The sequence below is a fragment of the Protobothrops mucrosquamatus genome, unplaced genomic scaffold (genome assembly GCF_001527695.2).
Source record: "Protobothrops mucrosquamatus isolate PMUCROS unplaced genomic scaffold, P.Mucros_1.0 scaffold3016, whole genome shotgun sequence".
In the NCBI taxonomy this organism is placed as follows: domain Eukaryota; kingdom Metazoa; phylum Chordata; class Lepidosauria; order Squamata; family Viperidae; genus Protobothrops; species Protobothrops mucrosquamatus.
In genome coordinates, this window is record NW_015389031.1 from 1 (window position 1) to 12,415 (window position 12,415).

A 12,415-nucleotide genomic window follows, 5' to 3' on the forward strand; every position below is an offset into this window, starting at 1 on the left:
AGGGCTTCATGGTATGAAAAATTCCACAAGACAAGAAGCAACGGATGGAAACTAATCAAGGAGAGAAGCAACCTAGACCTAAGGAGAAATTTCCTGACCGTGAGAACAATTAATCAGTGAAATAGTTTCCCTCCAGAAGTTGTGGGTGCTCTATCGCTGGAGGTTTTCAAGAAGAGATTGGACAACATTTGTCCAGAATTGTATAAGGTCTTCTGCTTGAGCAGGGGCTTGGACTAGAGGATCTCCAAGGTCAACTCTGTTATTTTGTATTCTGTATAAACATGGACTGTGTTGATAGCTGCCTACTAGAAAAATGCATTATGATTCTGCTTGTTTGGGGAAAGCCTTATAATGATGTAACTATACAAAACATTCCAACAAAATGGATACCCACGCAACTTCCTCAAAAAGTTCTTGACCACTCAACCAAACACAGCTCAACCAACACAGACCCTAAAAAGAATTACACTGCCGTACGTCAAGAATATCTCAGAAACTGTAAAGAGACTACTACAACCATATGGAATCAACATAGCACACAAGCCAAGAAAAGCCCTTCAGAACATCCTAAGCTGACCAAAAAACCCAGCAACCCCAGAAGAAAAAACAGGAGTCATCTACAATAGAGGTCCCCAACTTTTTGGGCACCAGGGACCGGTTACTTGGAGAGATATTTTTTTCCCGTGGAGCGGGGTGTGTGTGGTTTTGTGTGCTGCCTGCATCCCACAGATGCGGCTTTGCTTGTTTGTGCGGACCGGTTGTTGGCATGCCACGGCCTGGTACCGGTCCATGGACTGGGGGTTGGGGACCCCTGATCTATAACATGCAATGTAAGGACTGCAACACTCGCTATGTAGGACAAACAGGAAGAAGATTGGCAGAAGGCATCCACGAACACCAACTGGCAGTCAAGTTAAGACATTTTGTTTCTCATCCAAGAAGCTTCTTCAGTTCTGACTGGATGGTGGGGAATGGAAGGATTTATACTCCTTGCAGACTGAGAACCTCTATGGACATTATGATGATGAGGAGGAGGAGGAGGAGGAAGAGGAAGAAGAGGAAGAAGAGGAGGAGGAGGAAGAAGAGGAGGAGGAGGAGAAGGAGAACTGTGGTGTCCTTGGTGCTTTCTGAGCTTGGTTGTTTTCTTGCGGACATTTCATTACCAAACTAGATAATAGCATCAGTGCTAGCAGGGAGTGGGGTCTGCTCTCCTTTTATATACTAGTGGCTAGTTGAGTAATGAAACATCGGCAAGAGAACAACCAAACTCAGAGAGCACCAAGAACCCACAGTTCAACCCTGAGCTGCGACATTTTCTTCTATCAGTAACAAATACATTGAAGGGGCACGTTATGATTAGGAGCGGACAATTTTTCATCTTTGAAGGACGCATTTTTCTCTTCTTCTTCAGGTCATCCCCAACCCACGTTGGCTTAGTTCCCACCACACAGGTGATTCGGTTACTAAATTCACTCATTTTCCAGGTTTGTACAATGTACTGAAGCCTAAACGAGCAGAACTTTGCAAATCGGTCAAAGAGAGGCCTTTAATCAAAGCACCAAGGTAGAGATATGTTCTTCTGAATACTTCACATGATCATGGGCCTTTTCAGTGACTTTGCTCCGTTGTCTTCTACAATATAGCCGTTGAAATCCTTTTCACAGCCCTATCAACCACCCGGATAGCTCCGTTCACACAGCCAGAAATAAGTTAATTAAGATTACATCTAACCAAGCTTGCTATTTGATCCGAATGCTGCCATTCAGCCTTTTAACAGACCTGCTTAGGGCTCTTGAGGGACGATCGGCGCTTTAATTTATCTCGTACTGCTTATAGAGTCGTATGAGATTGCTGTTCAAATTATGTTTTTTTATACCCAGTATTATTTCTACAAGTTTAGAGCAAACGCAACAGCATTCAATAAAATTCCACACCGTGAATAATGTTTATAAGGACCGGCGCAATATTTCACCAAGACACACCAAGCAGCTTTTCTAAGAATTTCTCTATTTGATCAACTTGTAAATAAGCACAATAAATATAGCACAACATCATAGGAAAGAAGTATATAAATTTCCCTTCGCCAACCCCCCCCCCCACACACAAATGTCTAAATAGATTTTACGGCGTTCACAAACCAAGTCCTATCAGCAGTAAAAATGGGAGAAAATGCTGGTGTATTTGCCTGCATTTATTGCATTCGTTTAGATGGAAATGAATATTAGAAATATTTGCGTACATTTGCCATGGTTGATGTCTTCATTTTTCTACTTTGTGAGCTTTAAAATGTATGACTGTAGAGTTTAGATGGTTTAGTTTCCAGATTGAAAACAGACTAAAAATTGTATCGCCTCGCCAATTTTTCCCCTAGTCCAATTCTATACAGAACTATCTTTTTCAAAATATGTATTCCTAGATAAAAAGGAAAGCTTAAGCTTTATAAAGGGAGATTATTATTCAGTTTGCAAAAGCGTTTACAGGATTGAAATATAGAAGAGGAAAGTCAAGCACAACAGTACTGCCTGGAATTTAATCCAATATTTAAGACGTGAAATTCAGAAGCGTCACCCCAACATAGCATGAATTACAGGTTGAAGTTACCCAGAGCTAGTCCAGCTAACTGTGGGAATTGAGTTGTTTCACTTCCACTTTGTAGATCACAAGCATCTATATCTCCCATGTATCTTAAAGTAAAGGCACCGGTTGCTTCAAATATTTATGAAGTTATTTACTGAGATATAATTTGGCCTTATTTGTTATTTTCTAGTAGGTTACTCAGATCTCGAAAGCAGCTGTAGTTTTTGCAAAATGAAAAGGAAGAATACATTAACTTTCCAAGGACACAATTTTCCCCCACCCTCCTCAAATATTCTGACTCTTCAGGAAAACCATTATATTTATGCCTTAAAACCAACATGATGAAAATGTTCCTTATTGTTTAACCGCATGATGAAAATGCTCTTTGCTGATTATAAGTCACCCTATATGGAATTGTTGCGTGGAGGCATACAAGACTTCAACCCTTGGCTGATCCCTCATAGCTAAGCAGGGTCGGGCATGCTTAGTATTTTGGATGGGAGACCACCAAGAAATTCCCAAGGCTATAGGGCAGCCTGAGAAGCTGAAAGAAAAAAAAAACCATTCTGGAAGAAATTGGCTGCAATCTATAAAGCTGCCAGAAATGATTAAGCTCACAGTTGCTGCTGGTTTTTTTTTTTTTTTAATCCTGTCTTTCTAGATTTATTGCATTATTTGAAAAAAAAAAAATAACTTCCTGGATCTTTCTGATGGATTTGTCTTCTTCTTTCTCTGGAGCAGTGGCGAGACTCCATCCCAGAAATATTTTTTTTTTTAAAAAAAAATCACAGATTGGGGTGTCTCTTCCAATTGTGCAATTGGGTCTGTTTCCTGCTCTACCACAGTGAAAATTGGTGCCAAACCATAACCACAAAAGACTTTTGGTTTCTAATTTTTGGGTGGTTTTTTTTCTTCCCTCTTTGCATTCTGAGGCACGAGGCGGAGAAGCGTGAAGAGGAACGAGTTTGGCCAAGGTGACCAAAACCTCCAATTCTGGTCCAGATATTTTTATAACTCTTTTTCAGCTTCTCCACTGGGTGGTTTCAACGTGTAATAGCATCTCTCAAGTATAAACGACATTCCTGAGCAGAATATAGTTTTTCTGCACTCCGGCTCTTAAATCCCTTTCGATCTCGTTTCAGCCGGCTTGATTCGAACCCAAGATGAGATTACCAGTCCTAAATATACGAGGATTATGCTGAGGTGAGGACATCAACATACCCCCCCCCAAAAAAAACCACCCCACCCCAAATGAAAGATTGAAAAAGAAGGCTGGAGGGAAAGAATGAAAAATAAAGGCGAGTTACGATGCATTTTTGAGGTGACACCTTAAATCATAAAAAGTGCCAGCTTGATAAAATGTGGATTTCTCCCCCCCCCCGCTCTCCAGAGGTGAAATTGAGAGAAGGGAGGGGGGGGACAGATTTTGGCAGACTTAATAGGTTTTAATGGAGCTCTTTCATTAATTATCCCTGTTCTTGGCACTCCATGCCATGAACTCAGCATTATATAAAGGAGGGAGGGGAAAAAAATCACTCAGTTGCAAGTGCACGAAGGTTACCAAAAGGGAGGAAGCAGGGAAAAAAAAAATTGCTTTTCACCAAGATGCCCCATTTGTATGCTTATCTAAGAGTTTTTAATGTCATTTTACAGTTAATAATTAGCTTTCCGCTAGTCCTCACAAAGAGTGCCACTGAGACAAAAGGGAACATTAAGTGTGTTAGCTATACTTGCCACTGGTATAAATAGTCAAAGGGATGATTAATGAATGAGGGAGAGAATTAAACAGACCAGGGAACAAAGACAGAGCCAGAACCGAGACAAGCTGTAGCTTTAAAAGGAACTACACCAAGTGACAAACAAACAAATAAAAACACCCCACCACCCCTAGACACAGCCTGGGAGACAGTTTATGAAGTCAATCAAGTCAATCAATCAGAATAGAGCTGGAAGGGACCTTGGAGGTCTTCTAGTCCAAGCCCCTGCTCAAGCAGGAGACCCTAGACTATTTCATTCAATCAATCAATCAATCAATCAGAATAGAGCTGGAAGGGGCCTTTGAGGTCTTCTAGTCCAACCCCCTGCTTAAGGAGGAGACCCCCTATACTATTTCAGACAGGTGTATTGTCCAGTCTCTTCTTAAAAGCCTCCAATGATGGAGCCCCCACAACTTCTGGAGGCAAGATGTTCCACTGGTTAATTGTCCTCCCTGTCAGGAAGTTTCTCCTTAATTCCAGGTTGCTTCTCTCCTTGATCAGTTTCCATCCATTGTTTCTTGTCCTGCCTTCAGGCGCTTTGGGAAATAGGTTGACCCCCCTCCTCTTCGTGGCAGCCTCTCAAATTACTGCTATCATGTCCCCCCTAGTTCTTCTTTTCTCTAAAATGGCCATACCCAATTCCTGCAACCGTTCTTCATATGTTTTAGTCCCCAGGACTTTAATCATCTTAGTTGCTCTTCTCTGCATTGCTTCCAAAGGTTTAACATCTGTGGTGACATTAAAGTCTTGTTTTAAACCCATGGTATCAGTAAAAAAAAGGTTAGAAGGGACCTTGGAGGTCTTCTAGTCTAATCCCCTGCTCAGGCAGGAGACCCAATCTTTTCTGGAAAACCTCCAGTGATGGAGCACCCACAACTTCTGGAGGCAGGCTGTTTCATTGATCAACTGTTATCACTGACAGGAAAATGTCTCCTTATTTCTAGGTTGGTTCTCCCCTTGATAGGTTTCCATCCGTTGCTTCTTGTCCTGCCTTCAGGTGCTTTGGAGAAGAGGTTGACTCCCTCCTGTCTGTGACAGTCCTTCAAGTACTGGAAAAATGCTGTCATCCCTGGTCGTTTTCTTCCCTAAACCAGACATATTCAATTCCTGCATCCATTCATTGTATGCTGGCTCAGGAATTCTGGGAGTTGAAGTCCACGAGTCATAAAAGAGCCAAGGTTGCCTATCCCTGTCTTAGTGGATGCAACGATCAGCCTGATTTTACTACATTTAGTAATGTCTCATTCCTTCTTCTTGTGGGTCAAAAAATTCTCAACTATTTCCTCCCGCTTCGGAATTCAAAGGAATATTTCCCCCCCCTTTCCTTCAGTTTTTCTGATGGTCCGGCATCAACAACCACATGTTTCCTTGTGCTTAACAACGTAGAGCTTTGATGTGAGTATGATGTTTCTGCGCTTGAATCTGTCATTAACCAAACCATTTATTTGACAGAGTCATTAAATACATTTTAAAAAAAAAGAGAGTTGACGGTTAGTATGCGGAAATCTGTTTCAAATACTGAAGGTAAAACTTAACTGGTAAAATATGCAGAATAGTTTTTTTTAAAAAAAAAAATTAAGGAGCATTTTGTTTTCTGTCTTTTACTCTTTTTCCTGGAATAACAGTTCAACTTAAATTAAGCAAATCAACTTTGCATCTTTTAATATTTATACATTTTGTCATATTTCAAAATCTTACGAGAAAGCACTGCCAGATAGAGATTACAATCTAATTAGATTTTCTAGTGAAAAGAAGAACCAGGAAGGATAGCAGTTTTCCAATATTTGAAGGACTGACACAAAAAGAGGGAGTCAAGCTGTTCTCCAAAGCGCCCAAAGGCAGGACAAGAAGCAACGGATGGAAACTAATCAAGGAGAGAAGCAACCTAGAACTAAGGAGAAACTTCCTGACAGTGAGAACAATTAACCAGTGGAACAACCTGCCTCCTGAAGCGTTGAATGCTCCAACACTGGAAGTTTTTAAGAAGAAACTGGACAACCATTTGTCTGAAATGGTATAGGGTCTCCTGCCTGAGCAGGGGGTTGGACTAGATGACCTCCAAGGTACCTTTCAACTCTGTTATTCTATTCTATTCTATTCTATTCTATTCTATTCTATTCTACAATCTGTTTATTCTATTCTATTCTATTCTATTCTATTCTACAATCTGTTTATTCTATTCTATTCTATTCTATTCTATTTTACTCTATTCTATTCTGTTCTATTCTGTTCTACTCTACAATCTATTTATTCCGTTCCATTCCATTCCATTCCATTCTATTCTATTGAAATATTTGTTCTTCTAAATATCTTTTTCGCATGTCAAAAGTGAAGCAGTCTTTTAATACTTCTTTCTCTCCTTTAACACACATCCTTTAAAAAAAAAAAAGTAGCATGAGAACAACTTTAATTTCTCCCATTTCCATCATTGCAATCTCTGTTAGAAACATTTAAAGCTTGGAGACATGGAAATTTTCAGTTATTTTCCTGCAAAGGGATATTGCATTTGAGTTGCTTTCATGATGCTTTTTTACCTTGAGATGAGCGCCAAGGAAGCTAAAGGGCATTGTGAAGATAAGTTTCCATGACACTCACCATAACTCTTGTATATTACCATCTGGCTATTTTATATGTACCATTCAGAAGCAAACGTAGGGGGAAAAAATGATCTAAAGCTGAAATTATTTTCTTGATAACACTTGTTTTAAACACCGTGCCACTAAATAGCTAAAAAGTCTCAAAAGTGAATGCATAACACATATAAAAGCTACAAACCTACTTACATAAATTCTTAAGATTAAAGTAATAACTTCTGGAAAAGGGTGGGAGAAAACATACTGCAATAAATCTATTTGTAATGGTATTTGGGTTTCCAGCAACTGCTTTCATTGTTCTCAAGTGGCTTACATATAAAACAATACATTTGATGTATGATTTCAATTCCTTATGGAAAACTGCTCTATCTACAAGCAACCTGTCAAACAGAACAAGAACCACCACCAAAAAAAAAAAAGGTTAGCACTCTGAAGACAAAGAAGAAGAAGAAGAAGAAGAAGAAGAAGAAGAAGAAAAAAGCACCGCTTTAAAATATAAACTAAGGAGAGCCATTTTTTTTTCCTAAAAGGCAGTTTCCACTCTTTTATAATCAAGCCTTGAGTAATTGCGGAACGTAAAGGAGTGGGGAATTTTAAAAAGGCTGCCACCGTGACAAGCAATTCCAGAACACTAACATTAGCATCTTCTGCGATGAGAATTTATATTCCAGGGTTTACGCGTGATCTGAAACACGGCGGCTTCTGCGGAGAACGCAACGTCAAGGTAACAAGCACCTTGCTCAATGCAGAATGGAACACGTGTGTGTTTGTTCTGTCTTCCCAATATGGAGGAATTGTCCTTATTTTTAATAGCATTACACTAGCTGACGAACAGGTGTATTTCTTAGTGCGTGTATATCTGAGGGGCAAGGACCTAGTGCTTTATTTATCCTCTTGGGGAAAAAATAACAATTACCTGTCATCTATTTACACAGCCATTAACGGCTATGGTGGATCTATTTCTCATTTTCCCTCTTTTTGATCTGGATTATTTACCGTCCTATAAGCCTGTTTTAAGGCAATAGTGCCTAAGTGCCTAAGTCTTTGCCCCTTAGGTATAAACACCAAGAAATATACCTGTTCATCCGTTCTTTTTCCTAGCCAGCATGACTACACGCCGAGGTGCACAGAATGCTGTTGCTTTCCCACCAAAGTGGTACCTATTTATCTACTTGCATTTGAATGCTTTTAGACTGCTAGGTTGGCAGGAGCTGAGGCAAGGGACGGGAGCTCACCCCATCGCTCGGCGATTGGGTCTCAAACTGTCAACCTTCCAGTTAACAAGCCCAGCATCTTAAGTCCTCAGCCACCGCTCTTGCCTCACTTCGTCTCAAACCGAATACGGAGCAAATTAGTTGCAATGTGGGAAAGACCCAAAGAGTCAGCATTTCCTAAGTTCCTTTCATGTTCTTTAGTCTGGGGCTGGGGAGAATGGGATGAAAAAGGGAAAAAAAACCCCACACACACAAACAACTCCATATATATCTCAAAGGTGAGATTTTATTAGCGTGTTTTGCTGTTTGATAGCCGAGACTGGTTTTATTCAAAATCAGGGGAAGTGACAATTATCGCACAGTCAGTCAGAGGTTTAGAATGGATTTGGCATTTTTCATCCACCTATCAAGTCTTTCTCAAGAATCTGGGATGGGCAGATGTGGATGCCGGAAATGTTGCAAATATCGTCACAGGATGGAAGCTGTTCCCAGTCAAGTTGCCTTTTGCAATTGACTGGTGGCATTTTGTCAATGCCAATGGTGTTCAAGTGATGTTCCAGATGTTTTGGGATTGTACCCAAAGGCACCTATGACAATTGGGACTATCCTTGCTTTACTTTTGCCACAGTTGTTCTATTTTCTATTTGCAGGTCTTTGCATTTTGTGATTTTTCTCCAGTTCTTTCTCTTCTGTCTCCAGGCACTGTCACATCCACTATCCAGAATTTTTGTCTTCCTTATCAACAATTGTTAAGTTTGGGTAATTTGTGATGAATAAAACAAACTCTGTCCTAGTTGCTTTTCATTTGAAGCCTGCTGTACCTATGCTTATCCACTTGCAGTTGAGGTTTCCATCCCACTCTAACGGTGGGTTGTAAAAACAGGCTCACCTACCCATACAGGATATTTCAATATTTCAAATAATGGACGGATCACCTCTACAGGGTGTGTGTGTGTGTGTGTGTGTATCAGATTTCCGTAATGTTGGCTAACGAAAGCTTTTAAAAGAGAGCCCCACTGTATAAAATTATCCATCTCTGTCAGGGGTGCTTAACAGGGCCTGCCTTGAAAAGGCTGATTAACAAAAGGTCACCACAAACATCCAAGTCCAGTGAGACTTGCAGATAGGAGTGTAATTAAAATGTAACTGGAGCTGCGGTACGTTTTCTGCAGTCAGCCTTTTTTTTTTTCTCCCCAAAGCAGGGAAGGGGGCACAAGACCCCCTTCGTGAACTCAAGCTGCCGTGGCAGAAGGAAATCCACTGGAGGAAGGGAGCGCCCAGTAGTCCTTCACCGGACGTTATCTCCTCATCCTGGCAACCTCAAGGGCTCCTCCCGCCAGCCCTGTCCGCCTTTCCCTCTGTTTCTTCTCCTCCTTCAATGCCTACCCTGTCCCTCGCTTTTGTTCTGCCAGAGATAAGATGTATAAATTATGAGTAGTTGACAAAGTAGACTCCAGTGCCCGAGGCAACTCATCAATCATCTTCCACGTGTCAAAAGGTAATTGATGGGAGCCCAGTAGGTGCACCATGTCGGCTTTAAAAAAAAAAAAGAGAGAGGGTGGGGGAGAAATTCAACGTGTTGGCAAGAACACAGCAGCTGATCTGTACTTAACTTTTTTTTTACTTTTTAATTTGGGAAGGGTTTGTTTCAAATTACCTTTCGCATCCACCAAATGTTCTTGCTTTGAGAGGAACTGGCTGGCTTGCTGAATTGACAGTGAGCTTCCTCCCCCCCTCTCCTGTTTTTCCTCTTTCTTTTTTATTTTTCTTTTTTATTTTCTAGAAAAAAATAATACATTAAACCTCTCCCAAAGGGCAGAGGGGGACCACCCAGGAATGCCAAGGGAGGTGTTTCTGCTTTGCTGAAGCTTCAGATCAAAGGCTGTCGAGAAATTATCTGTCAAGTGACTCAGGTTTCAACCAATCAGCCTGAGAAAAACTCTAAAGAATTTTATGGCACCTATCAGCTCATCCAGCTTGGTTTAAACTTCTTGGCTGCTTTCACAGCAATCTCCAAAGTGTTGGAAACAGTTTTCAGCGCAAATTGTAGGCCTCCGGCGAGGCAGAAATCGTCAGAATCTCTCTTTCTGTAACGACAACGGTGCCTTCCCAAACTATGTTTAAGGGTGCAATTTTGAGCATTTATGCCGACTATAAACTTGAACGTCCTGTGTTTGAAAGAAATCTCTCCTCCATTCCGCAGGAAGTGGTCAAGACCAAAGGCCCCTAATTATCAAATATATATATGGTCTTATGCTTTGCACAGTGAAAATCCACCTACTGAGTGCTGAGCTGGTTGGCGGCACAAAATATCCACAAACACATCAGTTTCTAAGGGGGAAAAAAGCTGTCAAAATATTCACTCCCTAGAGTGGCAGAAAAGGGGAGTGCTTTTTATTTGGTTAGCTTTTAGGGAAATAAAGAACGTCTAAAATGAAGGAATGAGAAGTCCGGGTAGAAGAAGGAAAGAAGAATAATAGGAAATAGGCTGAGGAGAAAGAAAGAAAGAAAGAAAGAAAGAAAGAAAGAAAGAAAGGAAGGAAGGAAGGAAGGAAGGAAGGAAGGAAGGAAGGAAGGAAGGAAGGAAGGAAGGAAGGGGGAGGGAGGGAGGAGAAAGAGAGAGAGAAAGAAAGAGAGAAAGAGAGAGGGTAAGGTAAGGTAAGGTAAGGTAAGGTAGGTAGGTAGGTAGGAAGGAAGGAAGGAAGGAAGGAAGGAAGGAAGGACACTAACTAACTCAATTAAGGTTAAAGTTCTCCTACAACCACAATTCACAAAGCTATTCAGAACTGCAAGATTCTGTTTCTGTAGCGGTTCTGTTAAAACTAGCTTTAGGTCTACATAGTGTCTGTTTCTTAGTATGGTCTCTTTTTTATAGAAGCTCAGTGATAAAAGGAATTATTTTGCTGAATGCTTATGCTATTGGCGGGTTCATTCATAACTCACTCGTTCAGATGAAGCCATTTTCAGTAGTAAACACACAAAAAAAGGCTTTCATGCTGGATCAACAAGGACCACATTGGCTAGTATGATTCTAAAATGGGTTACAGGACCCAGCTAGTCTGTCTCGTGAAACAGCTGCACCGCGAACAGAAAAATCAGCAAAGCCTAAGAAACAATAAACGGAAGAAAACAGAGCAATTATGAAAGGCTCTTTCAAATCAAACACCCTTTCAAAAGGGAAATATTTGATAGTTGGAAACATACGTATCCAAAGTCAGAATCTAATGGATAGCAATTAATGGATCAAGAAATAGTTGGGCTTAGAACAAAAGCTTTTATGGATATTGAATTGAAAAAAAAACCTGGAAAAAAAAAAAGAACTACTGAGAATGCTTGTCGGATTAATAACAACACAAATGAGACTGAAGAACGTCAAATGAATGAAAGCTTTTAAGACTAACATCAAATGTTATTAGTTTATGAGAACAGGAGCAAAATACTGACAAATTTCAGCCCTCTGACAGACAGATGGATCTGAAATTGAGCTTTACTGAATACATGGGGGGAAAAAATCAAACCACGGAACGGTTTTTTTAATCTTTGAAAATGTAGAAAAAACTCTCAAACATTCTGAAAGACACAAATGTGGTAGTAAAAAAAATACTTAAACAAGGCTGAAACTAATCAGCTAAGTTATGGCACACTATAGCAGCGATAACATCAGAGTGGGGATACAATGCTATACAAGAAAAACACCAAAATCAATCACCAAAATGGAAGATTTGATTGGAAAGAAAAACCAGCAAATTATAAACCTATATCAGCAATTTGAAAAACAAACAAATAGAAAAACATTAAAATCAAGGAACGTTTAGAGAAATGGTTTAATCTTGGCAGCAAGACAACTAATCTCAGTTAAAACAAGCTATTTCAAAGAAAATTAAACAATATGAAGGTGTAATACATCAATTTTGGCAAAAAAAACAACACACCAGAAGTTTTGAACAAAAGAGCATTTGTTTTATAAAGCATTCCTGGGAAATATTACTAACATAGATGCTTGTTCTGATAAAGACGGTAACATTAACATTTTGAAGTGACATCTGGAATTATTCAAAAGAGCATGATAAAGATGCAAAATGGATAATGGAAATTGAGAAGCTTGGTCAAAACTGATCATTCAGTCATAACATCAGAAATGATTAGAAAAAACAAGCGAAGAAGATTAAGAATTGCAGCACATCACAAAAAGCTGAAGTTGATGCATTTTGTCTTCAGCATCTGATAACTCTCCATGAAACATTGGCTAGTCAATTGAATGAAATATTATAAA